The 22,715-nt window shown below is 40.5% G+C and overlaps 1 protein-coding gene across 5 annotated transcripts in view; it reads right to left on the bottom strand.

Moving 5' to 3' along the window:
- SLC6A15 (solute carrier family 6 member 15) overlaps positions 1 to 21,183 on the bottom strand; it is a 56,421-nt gene extending 35,238 nt beyond the window's left edge. The window contains exons 1-2 of one of the 5 annotated variants that reach the window (XM_044941871.2): positions 19,978 to 20,114; positions 12,879 to 12,976 (exon numbers count right to left, since the gene is read on the bottom strand). The gene's annotated coding sequence lies outside the window, so the exon portion shown is untranslated. Of the gene's footprint in view, positions 1 to 12,878; positions 12,977 to 19,531; positions 19,878 to 19,940; positions 20,397 to 20,646 lie in introns of those variants that run through there. The other 4 variants (XM_006079514.4, XM_044941872.2, XM_025284383.3 and 1 more) reach the window with 4 other exon arrangements.
- Positions 21,184 to 22,715: the final 1,532 nt, after the last annotated feature.

Raw genomic sequence — 22,715 nt, 5'->3', positions numbered from 1 at the left:
CTTTTTTCCATAAAATAGAAAGGAAAGGAATGTATTGAAGTTTAAAGTACTATTATACTAAAACTCTTCTTCATAAAGAAAACAAATTTAAAAAGTGTTACTCATGAGTCTCCCCCAAATCAGTTATCTCAGAATTGTATTTCTTCTATATATTTCTCATCTTTGCAGGAAAAAAAAAAAAAGAAAACATATTTAGACGCTGTTGCATGTTTTTTACATGGGCTTCCCTGGTGGCTCAGAGGGTAAAAGCATCTGCCTGCAATGCAGGAGACCTGGGTTCGATCCCTGGGTCAGGAAGATCCCCTGGAGAAGGAAATGGCCCAACAGATAATCATACCAGCTTTACATAGTATATCTTTTGGCAAAGTTTAATATCAAAATTCCTATACAATAACCCAAAGTTCATATTTTCTGTGAAAAAAATCAGTGTCTAACGGAAACAAAATTTAAATGCAATTTTATATTTTAAATTCCTAAAATATACTTAACTACATATACAGATTTATAATGCAATAATCTTAGGCAAAGTTTATAAAATTTAAAACTTAAAAAGGAATATTATATATCTATTTGCATGCATTTACAGTTAGTTTTCTATTATAAGCAAAATCAAAAGTGATCGTACATTAATAATGTCAGAAGCGAAATAATTTATACTCTCTTTTCTCACTGTTTCTTACCCACCTCCTCCTCTTAGGGACTGCTATAGGATAATATGGGACGGGGATCACTATAGGATAATATGGGGTGGGGTTGCAGTTAACATTGAAACTTCCACAATAACAAGTGAGGTTTTTTGGGGGGGAAAGTATATCTCTTTTTCAATAGGCCATAATGTCTCCTTGGAGAATGACTTAATCTTACCAGTCTCACATTCTCAATGTTTAACTCTGTCAACTATATGAACTGAAAGTATGGCCAATTACATTGTGTAATAACTACAAGTATTTTGCATGATTACACATTTGGTTTCAGTTTTGTTTTTTTTTGTGTTTTTTTTTTTTTTGCCTTTCACCCCAAGGCCCTATATTTACTGAGTCAGAGGCATTCCTTTCTTATACAGAGGCTGCATATAGTCAAAAAATATAAATTGGGTTTCTGAGTGGAGTTATAAAAACTTAGTATATGAGACAACAATTTGTAAGTCAAATAAATTTCAAAATCTTAAGACCCAACTTTTTTGAAAGAGAAAACTTCTATGCTTGCCTGAAGAACTTAAAAGTATGGCATAGATGAAGGTTTGAAAATATAATTGATTATCACCAAAAGTGTATCCTGTTGCTTCAAAACAGGAATGTCCAGGAAGGACATGAAGTAGTGAATGATAAAGTAGTGGTATCCTACAGGTCCCATGAGCAGTAGGATAATCAGAATCAAGTAACTGCACAGTCTCTACCACGTTAGCATCATGCACTCCTGTGAGAGCCACCTGGGCAACAAGCTGTCAGGACTGCTCTTTGTCGGCACCAAGCAGCTGCATTAGCTGCCACCATTACCAGGTAAGAGCCTCCTATCTACAATGGAGCAACAGATAGTCAAGAATTGGGTCAAAAATACTGCCCGTGGGTCCAATACAGCCCACTGTCTGATTTCGTAAAGAGAATTTTATTGGCACATAGTCATGCCCACAAATCTACGTATCTCCTATGGCTAATTTTGTGCTACAACAGCTGAATCACTTTGAATACATTGTAAAGCTTGAAATATTTACTATTGAAAATATTTAACAACCACTGTGTATGCTCAGTCCTGTCCGATTCTTTGCAGCCCCATGGACTGTAGCCCGCCAGGCTCCTCTGTCCATGGAAATTTCCAGGCAATATTACTGGAGTGGGTTCCCATGTCCTCCTCCAGGGGATCTTCCCAACCCAGAGATGGAACCCAAGTCCCTTGAATCTCCTGCATTGGCTCTTTACCACTAGCACCACTTGGGAAGCCTGAGAACCACTCTTTCAGAGATTAAATCTGAATTGAAGATGCAGAGTGCTCCAAGTCACTCCATATAATGCTCCATTTTCATGACACTAAGTCTTTTTTATCACATAGTATGACAAGATAGAAACCTCCCTATTCAAAGGTAAGATTATTTTCTAAGTAATTATGAGATTAGTTGCTAAGAATGAATGAGTTTTACAGAGAAACAGAGTGTGTAGTTGAGGGTACAGGGATAATAGTTGAGAGGGAAACAAAAGCAAAAAATAAATGTAGTATATCAGGAAACAAAATTAATGAAACACAAAATAAAAGAAATAACAGATGTTTAGATAATAATAATTTCAAAAAGTAATGCAGAAGTGTCAACACTGAGAAGTTAGATAAAGACTCCTAGGGATTTCAAGTAGAAGTAGAAAGGAGAAATAAAAAGACTTCTCAGGATATTCAGTCACTTCTATAAAAGTGAAGAGAAAAAAAATACTTGCTCTTCAGTTTTCATACTCAAGTATTTTATATTTCAATTATAAATGTCACAGGCAAATCGTCTGATCCATGAGAGATCTGATGAGCCCTACAAGGAGGGAGAGGAACAGGCTACATGATTGTGAAGCTTAGCCAACCAGGACAGAGACCCATGTTAAATAATAGGAGTAAACATTAATTTAAACAAGGAAATAAGGTTCAAACATAGGAATTTTATAGGGAGAAAAATATAAATATAATAAAAATTAAAATCCAAAAATAATCTAACTAACAAAATCAGGAATGTAAATGGGAGAAAGAAAGAAAGAAAGGTTTGGAAACATCTTCATCTTTCATGGCAGAAAGCAAGTTAGGATACTGTCTAAATATGAGGGACTTCACTGGTGGTCCACTGGTTAAGATTCTGTACTTCCAATGCAGGGGACACCGGTTCCATCCCTGGTCGGCGAACTAAGATCCCATATGCTGTGTGGCATGGCCAGAAAAGAAGAAAATGTAAATATGAAATTCATGGTCCAAAAGTGGATTAATGACTGCACCTCTTCATGATTTCATATAATCCTTCTTATTTACTACTTTTAATGGGATCTTGTAGGAATTAATTTTACTGGTATGAAAAGACATGTATTGGTGCCAAACATTTACATCTAGGATATAGAAATAGACTGAGTTTAAATCCAAACTCTATCACTAATGGTTTTATGACCATGGCTGAAATACTGAGTTAGCTAATAATAAAGAGCTTCGATAAATGCCAACACATTGAGAGTACCGTGTTTTCTAGTCCCTCTTATGTTTGTATTATATTACAAGTTTATTCTATTAAGGCTAATGTGAGTTCAAAGCAAACGCAACATGTTTCGGGTATTTTTACACCCCCTTTTCTTAAGGGAAAAAAAAAACAGTTTTCTCTCTCTGCATAGTAAATTACCTCAAAATTTAATAGCCTAACAAACAAAAACTGTATTTGCTCATGATTTTGTGGGTTAGCAATTTACGCTAGGCTTAAGATGGTCAGTTGCTTTGCTTCACTTGACTTGGGTCACTTCTGCACTATAGTCACCTTTCAACTCAAGTGGAGGAGGGTGGTCTAAGAGGGTGGAAATCACCTTCTGCAGGAGGCAGGAGATAGCCTATAAGTCCAGCTTCCCTGGTGACTCAGATGGTAAAGAATCCGCCTGCAATGTGGGAGACCTAGGTTTGATCCCTGGGTTGGGAAGATTCCCTGGAAAAGGGCATCGCAACCCACTCCAGCATTCTTGACTGGAGAATCCCATGGACAGAGGAGCCTGGCGGGCTACAGTCCATGGCATCACAAAGAGTCAGACATGACTGAGCCACTAAACCTATAAGTCAGCGCACTTTGGTCCTCCTACACACGGTCTCTCCAATGTGTGGAGCGCCAACCTGTTCCCATGACAAGCTCAGAGTTCCAACTCTAGCCAAAAGGGCTCAGCACACAAGCACTAGTAAAGCCTGTTTGAGTCATAATTGCTGATGTCACTGCCCAAAGCAAGTTACACAGCTAAGTCTGGATGACTTGAGCATAAATAAACTCCGGGTTTTGATGAAAGGAGCAATAAAGTAAATTTGCTACAGCAGGTATGAGTATAGGGAAGACAGAAGTACTGCTATCACTTGGAAAATAATCTGCATTTATCCACTTGGATTTCCCTTCCCTGGGTTTTGAATCTTGAGGACAGGAACAAAGAGATCAAAAAGTTGGCATCTCACTTAATTCCAAAGGCATTATGCCCAGGCTGTAACTACTACGGGAGTCATGGATCCTGCTTCCTGATTTTCAGAACTGTTCTCATTCTTGCCCTTTCCTTTCTTATTGCCAAGCACCCCATTGTTTCTTTGAGCCCCTGTGACCCTGTCAATATTTCTTTTTTTCTTTCTTAGCCAGCATAAGTTTCTGTATCTTGCAGACAAAAAACCTCATTAGACACTCTTCTAAATCACCTATTATAAATATAAATATACCTATTAAAATAATACACCCATTATAAATGTAATGGGTGTGTCATTACCATTTATTTATTCTATGTAAAGACTTATACATTAAAATGTTTGAAATGTTACAGTATTTAAATTGGACTTATCTTTACATTTTTCTCATTCTCCTGTTTTTGTATTGTTTAATATCTTCATGTATAACTTTTCAGAAAAAAAAATCTATTTTAAACACTTAAAACAAGATTCAAAACCTTTTAAAATCAACATAGTAAATGTTTAATTTGTGGTTCTCAGCCCTAACCATTTTAAATATGTTTTCCCTTTTTTAAGATTGTTTCATTGCCCCTCCACATAAATTCTGAAATCAGCTTGTCAATTTCTATCCCAAAAAACAGTCTGCTGGAATTTTGAATGGGTTTACATTGACTGAGTCTACAGATCCATTTGGGGAACAGTGACATGTTAAAAAACTGAGCTTTCCAATCTATGAACCTAGTATAGCATTCCATTTATTTGTATCTGCTTTAATTTCTATCCAGGAAAAAAAAATGATTTTTTTAATACAAGGTTTCTATCCTGCTGCTGCTGCTGCTAACTCACTTCAGTAGTGTCTGACTCTGTAGCCCACCAGGCTCCTCTGTCCATGGGATTCTCTAGGCAAGAATACTGGAGTGGGTTGCCATGCCCACCTCCAGGGAATCTTCCCACCCAGGGAAGGAACCCACATTTCTTGCAGCTCCTGCATTGCAGGTAAATTCTTTGCTGCTGAGCCACCGGGGAAGCCCTTTCTTTCCTGCAATAATGCTAATCAAGTTTTTATTTTTTAAAGATCATTTAGGATTTTTATATACATGTCATTGGTAAATAGATAGTTTTTTCTCTCATTGCTTATCTTAATTTCTTTGTCTTGACTTATTTTCTGGCTAGGACATCTACCACAATTTTGAACAGAAGTGTTAAGAGCAGACTTCTTCATCTATGCCCTGATGTTAGTGGGGAAGTACTCAGTATTTTACTGTTAGGTACACTGTTAATGATGGATTTTTTTTTTTCCAATTGGGTCCTTTAACTGTTTAGAAGTTTCTTTTATTCATAGTTCAGTGATTTTTTTTTTCAAATCATGCATAACTGTTGACTTTTGTTATATAATTTCCTGCTTTTATTAAGATAATCACCTAACTTCTTAATCTGTTCATGTAAAGTATTATATTGATTGGTTTAACACCTTTCATTATGGGATAAACCATACTTGGTCTAGATTTATTACCCTTTTTAATATATTATTGAATTAAATTGCTAATGTTTTGGTAAGGATATTTTTCAACTATATTCATGGGAAAGTGGATCTATAAAATTTTTTTTTTCTTAAGCAATATATTTTCCTTCTCTGTTTTTTGTGGAACCCTAAAGAAGAGTTTTCAAATAGAGTTTTTATTTTCTGAGAGAATATATGGAGGATTAGTTTTACTTCTTCCTAAAACATTTGCAGCACTCACCAATAAAACCATCTAGGCCTGGAGTTTTCTTTTTTGCAATATTTGAAATCAAAAATTCAATTTATTTTATTGATATATAGCTACTTAGGTTTCTTTTCTTTTTTCACTGTTTTAGTTTCAGTTAGTTGTGTTTTTCAAAGAATCTATATTATCTAAATTGTCAAATTTATTGGCGGCACAGTGTGATTCAAAATATTCCCTAGAATTATTTAACGTCTATAGGATTTGTAGTCTTATATCATTTGCATCCCTGTTATAGGTAATAGGTATTTTCTCTGCCTTTGTATTTATTAGTCTTGCTAAAAATTTCACTGTAGAATTAACTCAAAATAGATAAAACTCACTATACAATCAACACAATTCTTGCTCCCTCTTTTAAGACTTTTTAACTACTGTTGTTACAAAATCTTTTGAAATTATAGTAGACACTAATTAATATTTCCAGTGAAAATATGAAAAATCCCAAAGTAGGAGGAAGGTACTCGCATCTGAGATATGCATTAAACAATCACAGGACCAATCAAAAGGAGGAGACTATTTTTACAAGTGAAATACAAAGTAACAACTTAAACTTGTTAATATATGTTTTACCCAAAAAGGTGGGCTATAACATATCTATCAGAATGGCATAAATAAATAAATAAATACATGATGACCCCAACAATTTGTGAGGATGTAAAGAAACTAGATCAATCATACATTGCTTGAGCGCCGAAGAATTGATGCTTTTGAACTGTGCTGTTGGAGAAGACTCTTGAGAGTCCCTTGGACTGCAAGGAGATCCAACCAGTCCATTCTGAAGGAGATCAGCCCTGAGATTTCTTTGGAAGGAATGATGCTAAACCTGAAACTCCAGTACTTTGGCCACCTCATGCAAAGAGTTGACTCATTGGAAAAGACTCTGATGCTGGGAGGGATTGGGGGCAGGAGGAGAAGGGGACGACAGAGGATGAGATGGCTGGATGGCACCACTGACTCCATGGACGTGAGTCTGGGTGAACTCCGGGAGTTGGTGATGGACAGGGAGGCCTGGCGTGCTGCGATTCATGGTGTCGCAAAGAGTCGGACAGGACTGAGTGACTGAACTGAACTGAATAGAAATGTAAAATAGTATAGCTACTCTAAAAAAATAGCTGCTGGTTTCTTTTAGCACTAATAATAGCGTTACCAGGGTGACTACCATTTTGTATTCTTAGGCATATATCCCAGAGAAATAAAAATTTATTTTTAAGCAGAAACTTATAAATAAATGTTCATAAAAAACTTTAATCGTAATGGCCCCAAACGGAAAACTACCCCAGTGTCCCTCAATGGATGCATGGTTAAACAAACCAGAGTACATCCACATTATGAACTATCAGCCATAAAAAGGAAAGAACTATCGATACATGCAAAACCCTGGATGAACTTCCAGCAAATGATGCTTAATGAGGGGTGTGGTGAAAGCATTATTCTCTCAGTCATGTCCGACTCTTTGTGACCCCATGGACTGTAGCCTGCCAGGCTCCTCTGTCCTTGGCAATTCTCCAGGCAAGAATACCGGAGTGGGTAAAATGGTGGGGGGAGACAATCTGAAAAGGATGCATATTTCATGATTCAATTTATAAAGCATTTGTAAAATTAAATAATGACAGAGATGAACTACAGGGGTTCCTAGGAATTACGGTAGGGAAGGACAGGTGGGTGGAGAAGGCAATGGCACCCCACTCCAGTACTCTTGCCTGGAAAATCCCATGGATGGAGGAGCCTGGTGGGCTGCAGTCCATGGGGTCCCTAAGAGTTGGACACGACTGAGCGACTTCACTTTCACTTTTCACTTCCATGCATTGGAGAAGGAAATGGCAACCCACTGCAGTGTTCTTGCCTGGAGAATCCCAGGGACGGGGGAGCCTGGTGGGCTGCGGTCTATGGGGTCGCACAGAGTCGGACACGACTGAAGCGACCTAGCAGCAGCAGGACAGGTGGGTGTGCTATAAAAGAGCACGAGGGAATCTTGTAAGATGGTACCATTTAGTGTCTTCCTGGTGATAAGGGTTACATGAGGATATACATGTGATAAAATTGCAAAGAACTACACATACATACACACACATATAGAAAAAAAGGGCTGTGTAATCCGGACAAGCTCTGTGAATTATACCAGTATCAATATGCTGTGTTGATATTGTACTCTACTTTTATATCAGATTATAAAGTGGGGAGGCCAGGAGAAGGATACACAGGACTCCCCTTTGCACCTTCCTGTGAGCCTGCAATTATTTCAAAGTTAATTGTAAAGTGATTTCTAGAAACTGAAATGTATTTCTGTTGACTTCCATGAACCAAGCACAGATCGTATATCTTACTTAACTGTTTCAAAAAGTCTTTTAAACATTTTAAAAATATACAAAAGTCTTTTGAACATGTAAACTTTTATTAATATATTCAGGACACCTCAGATTTAGACACTGTATTCATTTCCTGAGGCTTCTGTTAACAAAATCAAATTTCGTGGCTTGAAACAACAGAAATCTAATTTTTCAAAGCTCCTGGAAGCCAGAGATTCAAAATCAGCTTCAGTGAACCAAAATCAAGGTGTTGGCAGGCCTGCGCTCCCTCAGGAGGCTCTAGGGGGACGTCTGTGCCTGGTCTCTTCTAACTTCTGGAGCGGCCTGTGTCACTTCACGCACAGCCACACCACTCCAATTACAGCTTCGTGCTCACAGTGTCTCCTCCTCTTCTGTGTGTGTCTAATCTCCTTCTGCTTCTTTCAGATACAGACATTTGTAATGGCAAGGCATATAGGGCCCATCTAGACATTTGGGGATAATCTCTTCATCTGAAGATAATTTCTGCAATGACTCTTTTTCCAGTTACGGTAACATTCACAAGCACCAGGAATTAAGAGGTAGACATATTTTTAGGAGTTATTAGTAGCCTATTATAGTACAAAACAGTCAGTCCTAACTGGAGAAGGAAATGGCAACCCACTCCAGTATTCTTGCCTGGAGAATCCCAGGGACAGAGGAGCCTGGCGGGCTACAGTCCATGGGGTTGTAAAAAGTTGGACACGACTGGGAGACTTTCACACAGTCAATCCTAAAGGAAATCAACCCTGAATATTCACTGGGAGGACTAATGCTGAAGCTGAAGCCCCAATAATTTGACCACCTGATGCAAAGAGTTGACTCACTGGAACACCCTGATGCTGGGAAAGATTGAAGGCAATAGGAGAAAGGGGCAGGAGAGGATGAGATGGTTAAATAGCATCACTGACTTAATGGACATGAATCTAAGAGAACTCTGGGAAATAATGAAGCACAGGGTAAGCTGGTATGCTGTAAAGACGGGTTGCAAAGAGTTGGACATGACTTAGCAACTGAAAAAAACAATAGGCATATATTATTGTACTACATTTATTTATATATTTGTATTTTCGTGCTTTATGGAAAAAATGAATTTGAAAGCATTTAACATGTTTTATTGTCATCATCCTAGAATGTCAAGTATGATCTTAGATATTTCCTATAACAGAAAACAAAAACAAACATTAAGAATTCCTCCCAATGCTGTATTATCCCTGTTACTCATTTTGTTAAAAGATGGAGTCTATTTCCTTCTTTTAATTCTGGGCTGGGCTTGAACTTACTTTGACCATTAGAATGCAGAAGTGAACCTATGCTAGTTACAAAGCTAGGCCTAAAGAAACCTGGCAATTTCTGCTTTGAATTCTTGGAAGCCAGACTCAATACTAAAAAGTCCATCTGCCCTCTTAGAAATCCCACATGGAGAGAGAGAGAAAGATAAATTCAATCAGTCACCAATTGTAACAGCCATCTGAGCTAAACCCACAGGCAGGAGAACAAAGATTCTGACATTCTAGTCAAAGTTAAATTGCCAGTTAATATCAACTAGAACAGATAAAGCAGCTAGCTGAGCCCAACAAACATAGAGAATAATGAGAAAAGATAAAACATTATTGTTTCAAGTCACTACAATCCCAAGAAGGTAACAGAAGGTGAAAGCTACTTAAAAAACCTACTTAAAAAAATAAAAATAAAAAAAGATAGTTTGCTATGTAGCATATATTCAGTTCAGTTCAGTTCAGTTGCTCAGTCATGTCAAAATCTTTGCGACCCCATGAATCTCAGCACACCAGGCCTCCCTGTCCATCACCAACTCCAGTAGTTTACCCAAACTCATGTCCATCGAGTCGGTGATGCCATCCAGCCATCTCATCTTCCATTGTCCCCTTCTCCTCCTGCCCACAATCCCGCCCAGCATTAGGGTCTTTCCCAATGAGTTAACTCTTTACATGAGGTGGCCAAAGTACTGGAGTTTCAGGCTCAGCATCAGTCCTTCCAATGAACACCCAGGACTGATCTCCTTTAGAATGGACTGCTTGGATCTCCTTACAGTCCAAGGGACTCTCAAGAGTCTTCTCCAACACCACAGTTCAAAAGCATCAATTCTTCGGTGTTCAGCATTCTTCACAGTCCAACTCTCACATTCATACATGACCACTGGAAAAACGATAGCCTTGACTAGATGGACCTTTGTTGGCAAAGTAATGTCTCTGCTTTTTAATATGCTATCTAGGTTGGTCATAACTTTCCTTCCAAGGAGTAGGCGTCTTTTAATTTCATGGCTGCAATCACCATCTGAAGTGATTTTGGAGTCCAAAAAAATAAAGTCTGACACTGTTTCCCCATCTATTTCCCATGAAGTGATGGGACCAGATGCCATGATCTTAGTTTTCTGAATGTTGAGCTTTAAGCCAACTTTTTCACTCTCCTCTTTAACTTTCATCAAGAGGCTTTTTAGTTCCTCTTTACTTTCTGCCATAAGGGTGGTGTCATCTGCATATCTGAGGTTATTGATATTTCTCCTGGCAATCTTGATTCCAGCTTGTGCTTCTTCAAGCCCAGCGTTTCTCATGATGTATTCTGCATATAAGTTAAATAAGCAGGCTGACAACATACAGCCTTGATGCACTCCTTTACCTATTTGGAACCAGTCTGTTGTTCCATGTCCAGTTCTAAATGTTGCTTCCTGACCTGCATACAGATTTCTCAAGAGGCAGGTCAGGTGATCTGGTATTGCCATCTCTTTCAGAATTTTCTACAGTTTATGGTGATCCACACAGTCAAAGGCTTTGGCATAGTCAATAAAACAGAAGTAGATGTTTTTCTGGAACTTTTTTGTTTTTTTGATGATTAAGCGGATGTTGGCATTTTAATCTCTGGTTCCTCTGCCTTTCCTAAAACCAGCTTGAACATCTGAACTCCTTATTGCCAAATTCAGACTTAAATTGAAGAAAGTAGGGAAAACCACTAGACCATTCAGGCATGACCTAAATCAAATCCCTTATGATTATACAGTGGAAGTGAGAAATAGATTAAAGGGACTAGATATGACAGACAGAGTGCCTGATGAACTATGGACGGAGGTTCGAGACTATACAGGAGACAGGGATCAAAACCATCCCCATGGAAAAGAACTGCAAAAAAGCAAAATCGCTGTCTGGGGAGGCCTTACATATAGCTGTGAAAAGAAGAGAAGTGAAAAGCAAAGGAGAAAAGGAAAGATATAAGCATCTGAATGCAGAGTTCCAAAGAACAGCAAGGAGAGATAAGAAAGCCTTCCTCAGCGATCAATGCAAAGAAATAGAGGAAAACAACAGAATGGGAAAGACTAGAGATCTCTTCAAGAAAATTAGAGATACCAAGGGAACATTTCATGCAAAGATGGGCTCGATAAAGGACAGAAATTGTAGGGATCTAACAGAAGCAGAAGATATTAAGAAGAGGTGGCAAGAATACACAGAAGAACTGTACAAAAAAGATCTTCACGATCCAGATGATCACGATGGTATGATCACTCACCTAGAGCCAGACATCCTGGAATGTGAAGTCAAGTGGGCCTTAGGAAGCATCACTATGAAAAAAGCTAGTGGAGGTGATGGAATTCCAGTTGAGCTCTTTCAAATCCTGAAAGATGATGCTGTGAAAGTGCTGCACTCAATATGCCAGCAAATTTGGAAAACTTAGCAGTGGCCACAGGACTGGAAAAGGTCAGTTTTCATTCCAATCCCAAAGAAAGGCAATGCCAAAGAATGCTCAAACTACCGCATAATTGTACTCATCTCACATGCTAGTAAAGTAATGCTCAAAATTCTCCAAGCCAGGCTTCAGCAATATGTGAACCCTGAACTTCCAGATGTAGCATATGTAGCAACTGATAACTGCCAAATGGGGGAGATAAACTGAATAGTCATTGAATTTAACTGAAAGTAAAAATATTTAACTAAATTTAAAATATTTTCCAAGGAACTATTCAAGATGGGGTTACAGCTGTATAAAAAGGGTGTGGTTTAGGTTTTTAAACCCATGCAGTGATTTTCTTTTAACCACAATTTAAATATTAGCCTTGAAAGACACTTTTAATTACCCTAATACAAAAACTAGCTCAAAGTGAATCATGGAGTTAAATGTAAAACATCAAACTATAAAACTTAAAAAAATCAGAGATGTTCGAAGTATAGAGCTAAGCAAAGAGTTCCTAGACATGACATCAAAAGCAGACTCCATCAAAGCAAAAATTTTAGTAAAATGGACTTCAAAATTTTTTAATCTGCTCAGTTAAAGAATCTATTAATTGGATAAAAAATAAGCTGAAGACTTATTTTGCAAAGCTAAAATATTTGCAAACCATGACCCCAAGTGGGAAAAAAAAACAGTATTTAGGATCTATAAGAACTCATAAAACTCATCATTTAAAAATTATTCAGAAAACAGACAAGGGACATGAAGGAACATGTCACTGAACATGATGTATGAAGGGACATTTCACTGAATATGATGTATGGATGGCAAATGAACATGTGAAATATGGTTTGTCATTATCAGTTACCATTAGGAAATGGTAACTAAAACTACAATGCAGTGTCACTGCACAGATCGGGATGGGTAAAATAGAGTGACAACCAAATTCTGCAAGGATACAGAGCAAATGGTTCATTCATACCTGGGGAGTGAGAATGTAACACAGTGCAGCTTTCCAGAAAACAATGTATGCAACTACCATATGCAACTACCCAGCAGTTGACCTCCTGGACATTTATCCTGCAGAAAGGAAAAGTTCAGATCAGAGATCAGATCAGATCAGTCGCTCAGTCGTGTCCGACTCTTTGCGACCCCATGAATCGCAGCACACCAGGCCTTCCTGTCCATCACCAACTCCCGGAGTTCACTCAGACTCACGTCCATCGAGTCAGTGATGCCATCCAGCCATCTCATCCTCTGTCGTCCCCTTCTCCTCCTGCCCCCAATCCCTCCCAGCATCAGAGTCTTTTCCAATGAGTCAACTCTTCGCATGAGGTGGCCAAAGTACTGGAGTTTCAGCTTTAGCATCATTCCTTCCAAAGAAATCCCAGGGCTGATCTCCTTCAGAATGGACTGGTTGGATCTCCTTGCAGTCCAAGGGACTCTCAAGAGTCTTCTCCAAGTTAGGTTCCATAAAATCTATAAACAACTGTCTATAGCAGCTTTATTCATAACAGCCCTAAACTGCAACAACTCAGATATCATTCAAAGAGTGAGTGATTAAAGAAATTCTGGTAAATCCATACCATAGAATACTACTCAGAAAAAGGAAAAAAAAAAAAAAAACTACCAATACACACAACAGCTTAGATGAACCTACAATTATGCTGAATGGAAGAAGCAAATCCCAAAAGGGTGCATACTTACTATATGATTCTACTTACACAACATTCTTGAAAAGACAAGACAACAAACATGAATAATAGATTAGTGATTACCACAATTTAAGGAGAGATTGGGGACAGGAAAGAAGTGGTTGTGCTTATGAAAGGGCCACAGAGGGATCCTTACAGTGATGGAACTATCCTGCATGCTGCTTTATCAATGTCAATATTCTAATTACGATTTGTAGTATAGTTTTGCAAAATGTTACACTTGCATAAAACTGTATAAAGGGCACACAAGGACTCTCTGTATTATTTCTTACAAACATATATTATCTTATATAATTATTTCTTAACAACTACATATGAATCTATAACCATCTCAATTTTTCCTTTAAAATATCTGTCAACTCACTAAAATATGCATTTTTATACTGATATAACTGGTTAATTTTAGTGAATTCATTAAATCCCATGTGCTGCCCTAATACAATTTTATTACTAAGGATACTGAATATAGGAAACTTCTTTAAATTTAGAAACTACAAAAAACAGAGTTAAAATATCCATCGACTTTTATACCTTACTCATGTGATGGCCTCTGACGCCTAGAAACTGTTTTCCCAAGAGTATCTTTTATTTGCTACTGGCTTCACTTAAGAATATTTTAAAATCTATATTTAGAATAAGTAACATAGTAAACCATTTGCCTTTTTGCATTTCTTTTTCTTGGGGATGGTCTTGACCACTGCCTCCTGTACAATGTCACGAACCTCCGTCCATACTTCTACAGGCACTCTATCAGATCTAATCCCTTGAATCTATTTGTCACTTCCAATGTATAATCCTATTGACTGCCAAAGCCCGACTCTGTGGATCACAACAAACTGAAAAATTCTTAAAGAGGTGGTAATACCAGACCACCTGACCTGCCTCCTGAGAAATCTGTATGCAGGTCAAGAAGCACCAGAACTAGACATGAGACAACAGACTGGTTCAAATTTGGGAAAGGAGTACATCAAGGCTGTATATTGTCACCCTGCTTATTTAACTTATATGTAGCATATCTCATAAGAAATGCTGGACTGGATGAAGCACAAGCTGGAATCAAGATTGTGGAGAGAAATATCAACAACCTCAGATATGCAGATGACACCACACTTATGGCAGAAAGCGAAGAACTAAAGAGCCTTTTGATGAAAGTGAAAGAGGAGCATGAAAAAGTTGGCTTGAGAAAACTAAGATCATGGCATCTGGTCCCATCACTTAATGGGAAATAGATGGGGAAATAATGGAAAACAGTGAGAGACTTTATTTTTTTTGGGGGGGGGGTGGGGATTCAAAAATCACCACAGATGGTGACTGCAGCCATGAAATTAAAAGATGCTTGCTCCTTGGAAGAAAAGTTATGACCAACCTAGACAGCATATTAAAAAGCAGAGACATTACCAACAAAGGTCCATCTAGTCAAAGCCATGGTTTTTCCAGTAGTCATGTATGGATGTGAGAGTTGGGCTGTGAAGAAAGCTGAACGCCGAAGAATTGATGCTTTTGAACTGTGGTGTTGGAGAAGACTCTTGAGAGTCCCTTGGACTGCAAGGAGGTCCAGCCAGTCCATCTTAAAGGAAATCAGTCCTGAATATTCATTGGAAGGACTGATGCTGAAGTTGAAACTCCAATACTTTGATCACCTGATGTGAAGAGCCGACTCATTTGAAAAGAGCCTGATGCTGGGAATGATTGAACTCCATAGAAGAAGGGGAAGACAGAGGATGAGTGGCTGGATGGCATCACCGACTCAATGGACAGGAGTTTGAGCAAGCTCCAGGAGTTGGTGATGGACAGGGAAGCCTGGCGAGCTGCAGTCCATGGGGTGGCCAAGAGTTGAACACAACTGAGTGACTGAACTGAACTGAACTGACTTAACACAGTAAAATGGTAGGCACAGAGTGAAAAATGTCTTCCCACTCTTTTTTCAGAGCACATCTAGCGCCCCTCCCCCATCTTTCTATGTCACCAAATTCCTCCACAGATATTTGGTATATAATCAAGTTAATATGCACATTAAAAGCTACTAAGTGTTTTCTTAGTAGCTAACCCATCTACCCATCTAACCCATCTAACCCATCTACCCATGTTTTTTTTACATCACTATTACTGTATACTATATGTATTATTCTGCATCTTGATTTTTCACTTTAAAGATCTTTTAAAACTTTTGCTCTCAATAGCTTATTGTGTGTGTATGTTTAATGATCATATGATAGCTCATGGGATGAGAATGTCAGATAGAGGTTATTTCTAAAAGTTTGCTTCAAATAGTCAAGCAACTCACTTTATGTATCTGATATTTATGTATCTGTAGAATAAATTCCTAGAAGTGGAACTGCTTGATCAAAAGGTATATGCTTTTATCATTTTAGTAAAAATTGACAATCTACCCTTTATAAAAGCTGTCTCAATTTGCACTACCAAAAGCAAAGTATCATAGTTCCTGGTTCCCTCTGTCTTCTTCAGTAGAGTGAGTAATCTTTTTGATCTTTGCCAATCTGATAGGTGAAAAAGCTTCCAAGTTAAACATTCTATTCAAAGATGGCCATCAATTAATCTTATGTGAAAAGATATAAGGGCACATTGCTGCTGCTGCTGCTAAGTCACTTCAGTCGTGTCCGACTCTGTGCGACCGCACAGAGGGCAGCCCACCAGGCTCCCCCGTCCCTGGGATTCTCCAGGCAAGAACACTGGAGTGGGTTGCCATTTCCTTCTCCAATGCATGAAAGTGAAAAGTCAAAGTGAAGTCGCTCAGTCGTGTCCAACTCTTAGCAACCCCCTGGACTGCAGCCTACCAGGCTCCTCCATCCATGGGATTTTCCAGGCAAGAGTACTGGAGTGGGTTGCCATTGCCTTCTCCGAAGGGCACATTAACCACACATAAATAAACTGACCTTCAAAATTGAAAACAGTTCTATCCTATATCAACAGTTCTATAAAACAGTTCTATCCTATCATATAGGATAGTCCTACCCTATATGCTTGTGTGGGTGCTCAGTCGCTAAGTTGTGTCCAATTCTTTGTTACCTTACAGACTTCAGACTGACAGGCTCCTCTATGCACTGGATTTTCCAGGCAAGAATACTGAAGTGGGTTGCCATGCCCTCCTCCAGGGGATCTTCCCAACCCAGGGACTGAACCTCCATCTCCTGTGTCTCCTGCAATGGCAGGTGGATTCTTTACCACTGAGTCACTTGGAAAGCCCAGTATATCAAGTGGTACTGTGCATTTAAAACTACCATGTACCATACTCTAGGGCTTGCTGTTCAGCAAGAAATATGAGACAATGATTATTGGTCAAAGTTAATGTATAAGCAGATAAATTTGTTTATTAAAAATTATTTACTCACTATATCCACAAGAGTAGTTAGGACTTGTTTTAAGTTACAGGCAAAACTGGAAATAAACCTAAGGATTCCTGCTATGTAACCCTGAATGTTTGCACACATGGCACTATGCTTATGGATTTTGTTAATAATGCCATCTGCTCAGAAACTATTTTAAAATCGACTTTGCATAGGAATATATTAACACAGCCCATCATGTATATGTATACAGTAATAAAGGGGTTAAAGAACTCTTCAAAAGAAGTTGAGAAGTAAATTAAGAAGTGAAAGTTTGTAGTGCTTTTCATCACCAAAAGTCAGGTCTATCATTCTAAGTCAATGATTTTTTAATTACCTGTATGATAACCCCAGAGTTCAAAGGAATGCAAATGTATTGTCATCTCAAACAAAAGTCTTATGTTATGACAGGGGAAGCCTACTTTCTAACATGTACCCAGTAAAATTTGAACTGTAATCACTGGGTAAACTAATGCTTTTGAAGTTTAGGTTTTATTAATTATTTTAACTTAATTTAAAATTTCAATAACAACTAAGGCATCTCACCTGATTACTGCTATCTCAAATAGCTGTCATCCAATTTAAAAATTCTTTACTATTTGAATGTTTGAGTCCTCCCTCCATTCCATATATGTTGAAATTCTAACCTCAATGTGATGGTGTTAGAGGTGAAGCCTTTAGGGGTTAATAACAGCCTCTAGAGAACTAACTAGCCCCTTCCACCATGTGAGAACACAGTGAGAAAGCATCCTCTATGTACCAGGAAGCAGGCTCCCACCGGACATGGAATCTGATGCACCTTGATCTTGAACCACCCTCTAGAACTGTGACAAATAAATTTCTTTTATTTATAAGCCATCCAGTTTATGGTAATTTGTTATAGCAACTTGAACTAGACTGACAGTATTTCTGATTTATTTATTGGATGACATAGCACTTATTTCCTAAAAACATAAATACCTTTCTTAATACTATTAAAATACAGTATCAAGTTACATATATTTAAATATAAAGTGAAAGTCGCTCAGTCGTGTTAGACTGCCACCCCATCGACTGTAGCCGCCTGGTTCCTCTGTCCATGGAATCCTCCAGGCAAGAATACTGGAGTGTGTTTTCATTTCCTTCTCCAAGGGCTCTTCCAACCCAGGGATTGAACCCGGGTCTCCTGCATTGCAGGCAGATTCTTTACCATCTGAGTCACCAAAGTAATTCTCAAATCAAGTATATAACGTGCAATCAGAAAAAGAAAACTTGTCAACAAACGATGAGGTTGTCTTCCTTGTAAAACACGTAATTCCTGTCTTTCTGGGGGCGGGGGGAAGAACGCACGGTGCTCTTTTCACTTGTTGGCAAAGGCAAAGAATTCAGTAATATATTGATAATATATTTTACGCTAACCAATATAGATGGATCATTGATCATGTAAGAAGCAAAAGTCACTCATATTCACACACACACACAAAAGACTATTTTGCTGGTTGAATATTCCATATTTAATAAGAGAAATCCACACACCCTCGAGTCCATCAACAAGTATTTATTAAACACCTACTACAAGTCCAACCCAATACTAGGCGTTGAAGACAAGCTGGAGTGTGGTTCTTGCAGAACTGAGACTAGGCGATTGGGTTATTCGTCAGAAAATGATATTTCTTAAAGCAAACACATTGTTCCCTGTGTTCTGGGACGACAACCAGGCAATGACAGGTATAAGACTGCTTTAAAAACTGGGAGACAAAAAGCCTAAACGTAGCACAGAACGCAACTCCTCCGGTCCTCTCCTGTTGCTGGGCAGTGAACCAAACAAACGGCGCAGCCTGAGCCTGAGTGTACCTTTAAGACCTGGAGGGGAAACGGCCGGTCCGCGGAGAACGGTTGCAGCCTCATTTGCATAAGCACCCAAACACTGCTGACGCCACCGCGCCGAGTGCGGACCCCACCTCGTCCTACTCCACTGTTTCTCCCCGAGGTGAGAGAGTGGATCCGGGAGAGCTCAGCGCCAGAGAGCGCGAGCCCGGGTTCCGCGCTCGCTGTGAACGCGCCACGCACGCCGCTTCTCAGCTCAACGGAAAAAGATTCCCGCCTCTGGGGCCTCTTGAGAGCGGGTGGGTCACACCTGTCCCCAGGACAGGTCGGACGTTTTTGATCCATTTATATTTACAAGGCGCGTTCCGACGTAAAGTCTCAAAACGGTCCTCTTGCCCAGGACACGTACAAACCCGCCGAGTTCGTGAAACGTAGAAACGGTCTGGGTTTCCAATCTCTCCCATCCTCTCCTTTAAATCCCAGCACCGACAACCTCACCAATACCCTCTCCAATTCCTGAAGGCGCAGAAACCCACAAGGTGTGCTTTTCTTGGGGAGCCGCGCGTGCCTGGTGCGGGAGAAAGGCCCCACTTTGGGACCATTTAACGCAGGATGCCTCGGGCAAAAGGGAGCGGGGGTCACGTGAAACCACCCCGCCTTAGGTAGTCGCCTTCAGCAGTTGCAAAAGCCCCCAAAAGCGAATGAGGAATGAGATTGGCTCCTCTCTCCGCCCCACCGCCCACCCGCACGAGGATCGGCTTCCAACTCACCTAGAACCTTGGAAGCGCCTTGCTCCAGTCCGACCCTCGCAACTTTCCGACTGGCCCAGTCGGACCCCACCCTGCGGCCAGCCCTAATGAGACTTGGTAACAACTAGTCTCTCGGGGATGCTGCGGTCACAAGAAGGAAGGATGGCGGCACGTTTCGACCCATGTGCTTCCCCGTTACGCGCCGCTCCTAGCCCCCACTCCCCACCCTGACTGTGCACAGGTGCAGGACGCAGAGCCCGAAGGGTCGCCGGCCCGCCGAACCCAGCTTGGCCCTCCAGGGGCTTTGGAGCCTCCCTGCCTCCCCTCACCCCCCGGACACATCCAGAGTCCTTCCCAGCATTCAGGCATCAATTCCGCTCGCTTCCCGGGTCCCGGGCTACAGGGTGCCTAGTGGTGAGCCCCACCCTACCTAAACCGTGCCCTCAGTGGTAGGAGCGTGTCCTCACCCTCAGGGTGCCTTGGCCGGGCGCCTCTGGGCTGTTTCCAAGTGCCGACAGTAGCAGCAGTGGCCAGAGAGTTGGGCCAGGTGGCTGTGACCCGCGGGCGCGAGGAGCCGTCTGGAGAGCAGGCGCTGCTGGCCGAGGGCGGGCCCGGAGTCTGGGTGGAGGGGGGTCGCTGTCCTGCGGGCCGGGGCCAGGAGCGACTCGTGAGCGCCTGTGTGTCGGCCAGGGAGAGAGCACGGGATGCAGGCGCGCGGGTGCGTGCGCGCGGGTGTGTGTGTGTGTGTATGAGTGAGGGTGTGACGGAGGCGCCCACGTGCCCGGCCCGCCCGAGCTGCGGCCGCCGACAGGCTGCGGGGGAGGGAGAGGCTGCGGGCGCCAGGGGACACGAGGCAGGTCGCCCGGTCGGGCGCCGCACCTCCCCGCCCCGCCGCCTCCTGACGCAGAGGCCGCTGCGGCTGCCTCGCCGCGTCCTATAGCTGCGCTCCGGGCGGGGGCGGGATGGACTCGGGGAAAGCCGGCTGCAAAGCAAAACAAAACAAATCCCGCCCTGCCATCCCTCCCGTCCTTGCCCCACCCACGCAACCGAGAGGATGGGCACCACTTGCCCGCCCCCCTCCCCCCACCACCACCCAGCCTTTGTTTCAGCCTGGATAACAATAGAAATGGTCCTACCTCACACCCTTTGAATGTTCTCCGAATGTCGGCGACCGGACTGGAAGCAGTGAGTGACCCAAAGAACCCTTTTTCCCTAGCTTTCTCTCCAAGCCGGTCATTTACATCTTTCACACAGGAAAACACTCTGGGCATTTGCTTCTCCATCAGACGGTGGCTTGATAGCGCTCAGGGATTCTGGCCAAATTACGGCTTTTTAAGGGAGCCGGTGTTCACCGTATGTAGGTTCCTTAGCATCCTGTTTGTTTCCAAGGGGTCTTATTATGAGATGAAGCCTGAATCATCTCTCTTAGCAATGAAGACATACTAATGAAGCCACGTGGAGAATTCCTAAAATATACATCACTGAGCACAAAAGCCTAGCCTACTTTTGAAAATGGCTGAATCTTCCCCTAGGCAGGACATATACTCTAGAGATTAAATTTTAGGTGCCTGAAACTTTAAAATTTGAAAGAAATGCAAAATGAACGTAAAATATGCTGCAAAGGTTTAGTGTCTTGGAGAAGGACATTTCCCTCTTCTAGGTGATTGATATTACCATTAAAAAGAAAAGAAAACTTTGTGTACTTTTAGGCCTTCCAACAATCCCTCAGATTTTAACGGTTTATATCCAATTAAGACTGAATTAAATAATAAGGCCATTACAGACAGGTTTCTCATGCAGTGAAAAATCTCCTGGAAAGAAATCACAAGACCTAAATTTCAAGTCAGAACATTGCTACTAATCCTCAGCTTTTAATGCAGCCAAGACAGCTGTTTCTCAATCTCTTCCAAACCTACCTTTTTTTTTTTTTTTTAAGAAAAATTAAATTAGATTTGATTTTCTGGATGCTCTTCCTCTGACATGGATAAAGAAACACTCTGATAGATGCCTCACAGGAAAAGCTAAAAAGAGTTACAATAAAAATCTTACAAAACATCTTGCAAAATTTGCTTTTACTTCACATGTTGGTGACAGGCAAATATTTATGTTGATATATATCATATATATATATATTGAAATGTAGTACAAATAATAACAATAACAACTGAGAAGAATTTAAGAAAATAAGTAGAGCTATGTTCTGCATAATCAGGATTAGGCATATCTATGGGAAACAAAGTTTTCTGTATGCTTCCAGGGATAGTTTATGGTAATACCAGGAAGACCTTTTTTATCCTACTAGTATTCCCCTCCTGACACATTTACACTGATGTGTGACACCTATCGCAAATGCAAAAAAATGATTGGTAATTTTATGTCTTGAAGCCAATGAGAAAGTTGGTATTGAGTTTCCCACTAAGCACTGGGGGGCTTTAAAATAGCTTATTTAATCCTCTCAATTAATTAAAGAGGTGATTTTCCTAATTTATCAATTAGACACAGGTGATGCCCAAAGAAAAAAAAAATGTATTGCAAAAAGTCACATAGTTAGTTCAATGGCAGAATAGATATTTAAACCCAGATCTAGCTGGCTTTCCCCGCCCCCCCAAACAATAGAATGGGAAAGATGGGAGAATTCTTCGAGAAAATTACAGATACCAAGGGAACATTTCTTGCAAAGCTGGGCTCAATAAAGGACAGAAATGGTATGGACCTAACAGAAGCAGAAGATATTAAGAAGAGATGGCAAGAATACACAGAAGAACTGTACAAAAAAATCTTCACAACCCAGGTAATCACGATGGTGTGATCACTCACCTAGAGCCAGACATCCTGGAATGTGAAGTCAAGTGGGCCTTAGGAAGCATCACTATGAACAAAGCTAGTGGAGGTGATGAAATTCCAGTTGAGCTATTCCAAATCCTGAAAGATGATGCTGTGAAAGTGCTGCACTCAATATGGCAGCAAATTTGGAAAACTCAGCAGTGGCCACAGGACTGGAAAAGCTTACTGTTCATTCCAATGCCTAAGAAAGGTAATGCCAAACAAAGCTCAAACTACAGCACAATTGCACTCATCTCACATGCTAGTAAAATAAGGCTCAAAATTCTCCAAGCCAGACTTCAACAGTACATGAACCATGAACTTCCAGATGTTCAAGCTGGATTTAGAAAAGGCAGAGGGACCAGAGATCAAATTGCCAACA

Source organism: Bubalus bubalis, chromosome 4 (assembly GCF_019923935.1).
Source record: "Bubalus bubalis isolate 160015118507 breed Murrah chromosome 4, NDDB_SH_1, whole genome shotgun sequence".
NCBI lineage: Eukaryota > Metazoa > Chordata > Mammalia > Artiodactyla > Bovidae > Bubalus > Bubalus bubalis.
This window is presented reverse-complemented; position numbering and strand designations above follow the sequence as displayed.